The sequence below is a fragment of the Mizuhopecten yessoensis genome, unplaced genomic scaffold, assembly GCF_002113885.1.
Source record: "Mizuhopecten yessoensis strain PY_sf001 unplaced genomic scaffold, ASM211388v2 scaffold5325, whole genome shotgun sequence".
NCBI lineage: Eukaryota > Metazoa > Mollusca > Bivalvia > Pectinida > Pectinidae > Mizuhopecten > Mizuhopecten yessoensis.
In genome coordinates this window covers 268,311-278,840 of record NW_018405992.1, presented here as the reverse complement: position 1 = coordinate 278,840, position 10,530 = coordinate 268,311, and the positions used below count along the sequence as shown (strand labels likewise).

General features: G+C 37.4%; 1 protein-coding gene across 3 annotated transcripts in view; it reads left to right on the top strand.

The window, feature by feature from the left end:
- The first annotated feature begins 2,083 nt into the window (after positions 1-2,083).
- Positions 2,084-10,530, top strand: part of LOC110450559 (DCN1-like protein 3) — a 25,478-nt gene continuing 17,031 nt past the window's right edge. For all 3 annotated transcript variants that reach the window (XR_002462987.1, XM_021498149.1, XM_021498151.1), the window contains exon 1: positions 2,084-2,287. The gene's annotated coding sequence lies outside the window, so the exon portion shown is untranslated. The remainder of the gene's footprint in view (positions 2,288-10,530) is intronic.

Genomic DNA, 10,530 nt, shown 5'->3' with positions numbered 1-10,530 from the left:
GTTACTTAATATCTGCAAGAATGACATCATCTTGCATTATGATATGTACAGTGATACATATAACTGATATTTTAATATTACAAGTGAAACAACATCATGCATAGCCCCACATATATATATTATCAGAAGGAAATCATATTTGCTAATGACAACTCCATCTTATACCGTCAAATAAAATAACATCTTATTTTGATGAAATAATATATCATCATCATATTTGACCAATTACAACTTATTCTATTCATATATATATTATTACGAGAAATTATACCATCTTATATTCATATTATAAGGTCAAATCCTTAGGACCTTTTGTTATCTAAGTAATTAAGATCTATACTAGAGGACCCCATTGGAAATAAGCTGCCACCCAGCTTTCATGGGATATCCTAGGTTAAAGCTTAGTCAAACAGATACATTGTAATTATAGTGCTCCAAAATTTGTGATATTAACTTTGATGTGATGAGCTAAATACTGTGATAAATCTGTGATTATTATGCAATTGAAATCTGTGATCATATGTGATATTTGTACCTGTATCTTGCTTTTACCGAATAAATATTATTATTATTATTATTATGAGTACGAAATCGCGGATGCTTCTTAAGTGCGCGGAAACCGGTAACTCGAGGATATAAGAGAAAAAGAATACCACCTTGAGGTGAGATTGGGAATGAGTCAGTAATACTGTGTCCGTGATCTCAATCGAGATCTCGGTTTATCATTTTTTCACCATGTTCCTTCCCGAGCTCCGTACATTTCGTCACTGTTTTTGTCTGTGTTACTTGTCATTTTAACACCAAGTCATTAATTTAGTTAGAATTAAATGGTGTACTAATCTTTTTCTTTCATCGATTTTGATATTTCTAGAAATAAAACACCATAGCCTTGCATAACACTATAAAAACGACATTGATTACCAGTCGATTTTGTACATATCGCATATTGTTGCACTTGGACCGACTAACAATAACATCTCTCGGATGGAGGTTTAAACTTTCCATCTTAGGGTTACCAATGAAAACGCTTTAATTGTACATGCCTGAGGTTTGGATGGCAGTGATCAGAGCCACTTTCTAAGAATACGGTTTATATTTGAGCTGATGATGATATAATGATGATGATGATGATGACGATGATGAAGTTCAACTGCTGGAATTGTTTTACCTCCACTCGCTTGTGTTAAAAACGCATTTAAAATCAGGGAAACTCACATATTATAATGCATATTTTGTTAAAAGAATGATCTTTAACGGCCTCTAAAATAGGTGCTCAGCACATATGTAAGGTTTATTCTCTGATTGAGGACAACAAGATTTTTTTTAGATAAATACACAGAGACGTATAATACATGTATAATAATGTATTATACGTCTCTACAATACAATAATAGATTGTGAGTCACTTTTAGGTAGAAACATATTATATATTCGTTTTTTCCACATATCATAGTAAACCCGATACTGAATAAAAGAAGTTAAACAGCCTATGCTATTATTGTCTATAATTAGCAATACAAATATGCATATTTGTCATCTAAAATGTCGATGAGGTGATACATTGCATGTCCATAAATTAATGATGTCATATAATTATTATATAATTGTATCTTCTTCTTTTTTAATTATACGTCTCTGATTATACAGAGCTGAGGGCAGAGGCTTTGTCAGTCCTATATATAAACACGGAATTAGATGTTATCCAAGTCCGTGATATAAGCCCTCGTCATATATGTCTACATATAGAAGACTTAACATCAGCTGAACATGAAGATACATATATATTAGCAAAGCGTAGTATAGAGTAAACAACTTGAAAGTGTTAAGTCATTACTAAAAAGGTCAGTAGTTTTTAGCATCCATACATGTACATCTATATGTATTCTACATGTAAAATATAAGTCCCGAATACAAAATCTACACGCTTAGATTGAAAGAAAGGTGTTAAACACGACTGACTCATGATCACTAAACAGATGAAATAGATAAAATAGATATCGTTGCAGTTTTATGGATACCAGGAAATTGTATTTAATTTGCTGAAAATGATTCATCTATCATCGATTTCTTAGGGCCACAGCAAGGAAGCACACGTTTTGATGACGTCATTCTTCACAGGAAATTCGTCCATGTTTTCATAGATCGATCAGAATGAGAATGCCTGAACCACTGTTGGTATTCGGTGTCTGTCTACGACAAAACCTGACTTGCAATCGTCGCTGTTGAGGCCAGACGGAACTAGAAATTGAGGCATGCCTTACCTACGGGACAAAGGCAGATTTTTATGGTGAATTTTGTTTCCATATTCTCAAAAATATCACCTAGAACACGAACCGCACTCCCGTGACCTGTCAAAGGAGGCAGGTCATTGTTGTGATGTTTTTGTGTTCGAGGTCTATTCATCTCAGATGTTGAGTCCATCCATTTTCACACTGATGACATCATTTCGTGAACGATTTCCATAACATTTATCTGTAGAATGAATTAAGCATCAGTGCTATTTTCTTGATGTGTAATGGTTTCTCCGTGAAGCCATTGGGTCGAGCTGTCAATATTGTGGTCGGTGGTCAATAATCACCTGAGTAATCATAATGTGCATATGTAGTCACTACGCTGTTGTTAGGGGTGATGTATAAGATATCACAGGAAATTCTAAACTTGTACACAATGCTGAACTGCTGATTAGGTTTTATTCCTTAAATATTAGATACACCCACAGACTTAGATAGCTAATTCTGTGATATACTGTTCTGTACAGTAGTCTTTGCTCATCTCAATATTCATGTTGGCTTCCAAAAGTGTTGTTTTTATTATTACATGTTGTGGCAATGATATGTTGGGTTATTTTTGTGACGTGTAACTTGTGGGCGGTCACCCATTCAACTTCTGACCTTGCTCGATGTTGCTGAACTAGTGAACGGGTCCCCCCCCCCCCGGGTTATACCGCATCACCATCTAGCTTGCCAGTAAGGCAGTATTTCCCCACATGTACCTAGCTAGCTGTTACACTATTCCCCCTCCGAAAAGTCCCGGGACGAGACTTGGCCTGGGGTCGAATCCTGTAGGTCCTTCCTGTGTATCAATGCATGTGCACCTTCCCTAACTACCGGTAACTGGCCTTATATATATACATGCATGAATCACAGAATCCCACCGCTGCAACCAAATCTAACATGCGGGCGGTCACCCATCCAATTTCTGACCTTGCTCGACATTGCTGAACTAGTGAGCGTGTCCCTGGGTTATATCGCATCACTGGAAAAGCTAGCTTGGCAGTAATTAAGGCAGTATTTTCCCGTCATATTAATTATTATATCTAGCTGTTACAGAAGTTTTGTTCTATTGAAAAAGATCAGATAGTATGTTGTCTCATATTTGCCATTTCCCATATATAGCTTTCATGCATGCAAGTGTGAAGTCAGAAATATGCCAGTGACTATTTTTCATTTTGCAGTTAAATGCTGCAAAACTCATGTGTTTAGGTAGAAAAGGCAAAGTTATGAACCCAGCAAAATATTGCTTATTTGATTATTTAATACTAGCTACAACAGCAATATTGTTCTGGACCTTTCATCATATGAGCATGTTAAACATACGTTATGTTTCGTGTTGGCTACAAATACAAGTAAATTTATGCTGAACTCACTATTGACCCATCCGAATCAATAAGCAACATTTTTTGTGTGTGAATTTAAATATAAAACAGACAATACTGTGAAAAAGGCATATTTTGACAATATCATTAAAATTGGGAAAAGGACAGATTAAATATAGAATTCAGACAGCTGTACACAACATAAGTTACAAAGCCTGTATCATATAATCATATGCCTTACAAAAGGTTTTGGCGAGAACTGCCATCCATCTACAGGTATTCAGAACTCGCTGGTCATTAGTATCTGGTCATAGATTTCAGTGTTTTATTTACACTGTTGATGATCATGTACATGCCTTTTTCCTTTAACTTCATATATTTCTGACACTTTGCATCTCCAAGTTACATGCATGCATCACTTTAACTAAAAAACCTGCTTAGGTTGTGGAGATCATCAGTGTAATTGATTAGGTTCCTCCAGTTGATGGATATAGCCCCTGAAGTATGATTATACCTTGAAAGTATTGCTAAAGATTGATGGCACCTTCCATAATGTATAGCTTAAAAACTGTGGTACCTTTCTAAAGGTATTAACACATTTAGAAAAAGATGACGCCATGTAAGTATCACCCGAGAGAAGTGGCACCCCTCTAAAGGAATTAACCCTGATCAAGATCATCCCTATGAAGGTATTGGCCCTGAGCAGTAACGATCCATGAAGGTATTGCTCCAAACCAGTGGTGAGCCCCTGAATGTATTCCCTGTGGACAGTATGAACCACCTGAAGGTAGCCTCCCTGATTAGTGATAGCCTGCTGAAGGTTTTAACCCTGAACAGTGATGACCCCCTGAAGGTACTTGCCCTGATTGGTGATAGCCTGCTGGAGGTTTTAACCCTGAACAGTGATGACCCCCTGAAGGTACTTGCCCTGATTAGTGATAGCCTGCTGAAGGTTTAAACCCTTAACAGTGATGAACCACCTGAAGGTAGCCTCCCTGATTAGTGATAGCCTGCTGAAGGTTTTAACCCTGAACAGTGAAGATCCCTGAAGGTACTTGCCCTGATTAGTTTAGCCTGCTGAATGTTTAAACCCTGAACAGTGATGACCCCCTGAAGGTTCTTGCCCTGATTAGTGATAGCCTGCTGAAGGTTTAAACCCTTAACAGTGATGAACCCCTGAAGGTACTTGCCCTGATTAGTGATAGCCTGCTGAAGGTTTTAACCCTGAACAGTGATGACCCCCTGAAGGTACTTGCCCTGATTAGTGATAGCCTGCTGAAGGTTTTAACCCTGAACAGTGATGACCCCCTGAAGGTACTTGCCCTGATTAGTGATAGCCTGCTGAAGGTTTTAACCCTGAACAGTGATGACCCCCTGAAGGTACTTGCCCTGATTAGTGATAGCCTGCTGAAGGTTTTAACCCTGAACAGTGATGACCCCCTGAAGGTACTTGCCCTGATTAGTGATAGCCTGCTGAAGGTTTTAACCCTGAACAGTGATGACCCCCTGAAGGTACTTGCCCTGATTAGTGATAGCCTGCTGAAGGTTTTAACCCTGAACAGTGATGACCCCCTGAAGGTACTTGCCCTGATTAGTGATAGCCTGCTGAAGGTTTTAACCCTGAACAGTGATGACCCCCTGAAGGTACTTGCCCTGATTAGTGATAGCCTGCTGAAGGTTTTAACCCTGAACAGTGATGACCCCCTGAAGGTACTTGCCCTGATTAGTGATAGCCTGCTGAAGGTTTTAACCCTGAACAGTGATGACCCCCTGAAGGTACTTGCCCTGATTAGTGATAGCCTGCTGAAGGTTTTAACCCTGAACAGTGATGACCCCCTGAAGGTACTTGCCCTGATTAGTGATAGCCTGCTGAAGGTTTTAACCCTGAACAGTGATGACCCCCTGAAGGTACTTGCCCTGATTAGTGATAGCCTGCTGAAGGTTTTAACCCTGAACAGTGATGACCCCCTGAAGGTACTTGCCCTGATTAGTGATAGCCTGCTGAAGGTTTTAACCCTGAACAGTGATGACCCCCTGAAGGTACTTGCCCTGATTAGTGATAGCCTGCTGAAGGTTTTAACCCTGAACAGTGATGACCCCCTGAAGGTACTTGCCCTGATTAGTGATAGCCTGCTGAAGGTTTTAACCCTGAACAGTGATGACCCCCTGAAGGTACTTGCCCTGATTAGTGATAGCCTGCTGAAGGTTTTAACCCTGAACAGTGATGACCCCCTGAAGGTACTTGCCCTGATTAGTGATAGCCTGCTGAAGGTTTTAACCCTGAACAGTGATGACCCCCTGAAGGTACTTGCCCTGATTAGTGATAGCCTGCTGAAGGTTTTAACCCTTAACAGTGATGACCCCCTGAAGGTACTTGCCCTGATTAGTGATAGCCTGCTGATGGTTTTAACCCTAAACAGTGATGAACCCCTGAAGGTACTTGCCCTGATTAGTGATAGCTGATGGTTTTAACCCTGGACAGTGATGACCACCTGAAGGTTCTTGCCCTGATTAGTAATAGCCTGCTGGAGGGTTAAACCCTGGACAGTGATGAACCCATGAAGGTATCCCCCCTGATTAGTGTTAGCCTGCTGATGGTTTAAACCATGGACTATGATGATCCCCTGAAGGAACTTGCCCTGATTAGTGATAGCCTGCTGAAGGTTTAAACCCTGAACAGTGATGAACCCCTGAAGGTACTTGCCCTGATTGGTGATAGCTTGCTGAAGGTTTAAACCCTGAACAGTGATTACCCCCTGAAGGTACTTGCCCTGATTAGTGATAGCCTGCTGGAGGTTTAAACCCTGGACAGTGATGACCCCCTGAAGGTACTTGCCCCTGATTAGTGATAGCCTGTTGATGGTTTTAACTCTGGACAGTGGTGACCCTCTGAAGGTAGCCACCCTGAAATCTTAGTCTGGCTGTTTTCACACTCCTGTATATTTTACACCTAGTAAATAAACCCAACGTGAGTGGTAAAAGGTACTTCTTCAAGGTCAAAGATTTTTTGTTGAAGAAAGGAGGAATGTTGATATAGCAGAATAGGAAGCTGGCTCAGTTGGTTTCAGAGTTCATATTAAGTTTGAGGATCCCAAGTTAGAATCATTATCTGTTGCTGTTCATAATATCTTTGTTGTTCAAAGTCTGGCATTGCAAGACGGCAAAGATCATATGACCCCACTCAGTGTTGATTTGATAACATACATGTATAGGAGGTACCAGCTGGCATGCACAATATTGTATGATGTCCATGACAATCTGCTGAGAAGTGGAACTTGTTGGTTATTTCTGAGTATGCAAGGTTTATATCTTTGTAAAATCCATCAGAAACACATTAGACTGAAGACAATGACTATTGATTTTTGATGGTCACTTTGCTACAAATAGAACTTTGGGTTTCGAACCTGTTAAAATCAATCACCATCAAGCTAATTTAGTGTGATCGTATACTTATGGTAATTAATGCTTCTCGCAGATCTGTGCCGCTTGGTGGATGTATTGATTATAAAGCTAAGATTAGTACAGTAAATATACCCCTCAAACAGTGTACCCATCTCTCTATTATCTAGCAGTATCATTTATACCTGTATTTCTGTACACTAAGACCGATTCAAGACAGCAGCTTCGATTCCTGGTTTGGGCACAGATGTCAATCAAGAGCTACTGTAAGTTGGAGATCATGGTCAGGGTCAAACGGACAGCAGCTGTAATACAGACCACAATTGTAGTTCTGTATGTCTATTTTGTTTTACCTACCAACAAATTGCAAGCCACAGTTTTCTTGACTAGCACCTACCCTACTGAACATGATATGGTATAACTTCATAGTTATGTGTTCTCTAACAAGACAATGTATTCTGTGACAAAATATTGTGGCATATATGTATCCTAAAGGTCAAGGTCACGGCAAGAGGTCAAATATCACTACAATGCATTTCTGTGCTGTTAGATAGCTGAACCCCTTGATATTTTTTGATGAACATTTCCTTCCACAGATGGTTACTTCAATAAGTCAAAAGTCAACTCGGTGTTCTTCTGCAAATTGTTTGATGACCAAATCTTTATAAATACAAGCATTATGACAAGATCGTGTTTGCTGAAACTTTAAGGTTTGCTTATACGGACTGACTTAAGCCTTTGTACAAAGGTCTGTACGACATTAACTTAGGCTAAACGAATCTTCAAACACGTAGCATGGATACAATGCATGTTACATACTACATTACAACACTGTCAAGGTCAAAATCTCAGTGATGGGTACATCTAGCTTGTGATATCCTGCTCAGCTTGGTTATAGCTTACATGTGCCTGTAAACTTATGACATGGTGCAGCATTCATTGTCATTCTGTTCTGCGATAAACTTTTTCTGGAACGGCTCCTTCTCAAAACTTCAAAGACTCATGGTCATGATATATTTGGCCTGTAGGTATGTTTAAATGATTTAGACCTTTTTGAAGATGACAGTGGTCAGATGTGTTTTAAAGCTACAAACAATATTATTTAAAGAGTCACATGATCTTGAACCATGATACAGTGTACTTGGGTATTTTATGTAGACTTGCCATGTTAATCCTAACATCATGCGATCTCTTCCCACCAGTTGAATGTAAAAGTCATATTTCAAGGTCAAGGTTGTTGCTTAGGGGCCTAACAAAAGTGTTCAACAAGTTTTGGTACAAATACAAAAGCTATGATTGAAAATGGAAAGGTATTCATTTTAACTGAGAACCTAATCCATCAATATTCACAGTAGATCTATTTCACTAATTATTTGGTAATGAACAGTACTTGGTTCAGTAAAATATGTTGATGATTGCCAACTGTGATATATAGTATTTCATTTTTTTTATAATTTATATAATTCTATAAAACCTAATGTGTTATGTATGAGAGAGGACTCAACACCATTACTGGTGTATTTAGGTACACTGTATATTGTTCCATTAATAAATTATAATACATACAAGACATAGCTTGTAGCAGGCTCGTGTAATACATGTACTTGTAGATGGGCAGCTTCTGTCTATAGAAATACCTCTATATATCCTCTAATAGCTCTATATATTCTCTAATACCTCTATATATCCTCTAATACCTCTATATATCCTCTAATACCTCTATATATTCTCTAATACCTCTATATATCCTCTAATAGCTCTATTTATTCTCTAATACCTCTATATATCCTCTAATACCTCTATATATCCTCTAATACCTCTATATATCCTCTAATACCTCTATATATCCTCTAATACCTCTATATATCCTCTAATACCTCTATATATCCTCTAATACCTCTATATATCCTCTAATACCTCTATATATCCTCTAATACCTCTATATATCCTCTAATACCTCTATATATCCTCTAATACCTCTATATATCCTCTAATACCTCTATATATCCTCTAATACCTCTATATATCCTCTAATACCTCTATATATCCTCTAATACCTCTATATATCCTCTAATACCTCTATATATCCTCTAATACCTCTATATATCCTCTAATACCTCTATATATCCTCTAATACCTCTATATATCCTCTAATACCTCTATATATCCTCTAATACCTCTATATATCCTCTAATACCTCTATATATCCTCTAATACCTCTATATATCCTCTAATACCTCTATATATCCTCTAATACCTCTATATATCCTCTAATACCTCTATATATCCTCTAATACCTCTATATATCCTCTAATACCTCTATATATCCTCTAATACCTCTATATATCCTCTAATACCTCTATATATCCTCTAATACCTCTATATATCCTCTAATACCTCTATATATCCTCTAATACCTCTATATATCCTCTAATACCTCTATATATCCTCTAATACCTCTATATATCCTCTAATACCTCTATATATCCTCTAATACCTCTATATATCCTCTAATACCTCTATATATCCTCTAATACCTCTATATATCCTCTAATACCTCTATATATCCTCTAATACCTCTATATATCCTCTAATACCTCTATATATCCTCTAATACCTCTATATATCCTCTAACACCTCTATATATTCTCTAATACCTCTATATATCCTCTAATACCTCTATATATCCTCTTACACCTCTATATATCCTCTAATATCTCTATTTATTCTCTAATACCTCTATATATCCTCTAATACCTCTATATATCCTCTAATAGCTTTATATATCCTCTAATACCTCTATATATCCTCTAACACCTCTATATATCCTCTAATACCTCTATATATCCTCTAATAGCTTTATATATCCTCTAATACCTCTATATATCCTCTAACACCTCTATATATCCTCTAATACCTCTATTTATCCTCTAATACTTCTATATATCCTCTAATACCTCTATAGATGTTACCTAGTACGGCTGGTTTGTAAGGTTGAAGGTGTTTGTTTTAACATACTAGTTATTGACTGGAGATGCACATAATTACTTGTCTGATAAAGAGGTTGTCATGGAATTGTCACTCGGTACTAAGTAATGACTTCCCTGTCATACATTTATATGTTTTAGTCATCTGTACTTTCACCTTCCTGTTGAATGTTAAATCTGATATTGATCAAAGGTTTAGTTGTAGATGACTCTGTCACTTTCAATTTTTCATTACACAAATCCAACACCCCATCCCTTTTCTACAATTAATGTATATGAGCTGTAAATTATGCAATGCAGATCATAAAAAAATCAGAGGAATTGTTTGTTGTTGATTTCTTTTTGGTCCAAAAGGTCATTTATGCTTACAATGGTTTTTCCAAGTACAACTGCTGAAAATGAAGGCAACAAACTCATAATAGAAAAATATAAAGAAAGTATATATAGCTGTATCATAAGAGTACAATGTAAGTGAGATACCACTGTCAGTATAGTACAATGTAATGTACACAACTCTCAGTATGTATACATGTAGTATGATGTGTGTGA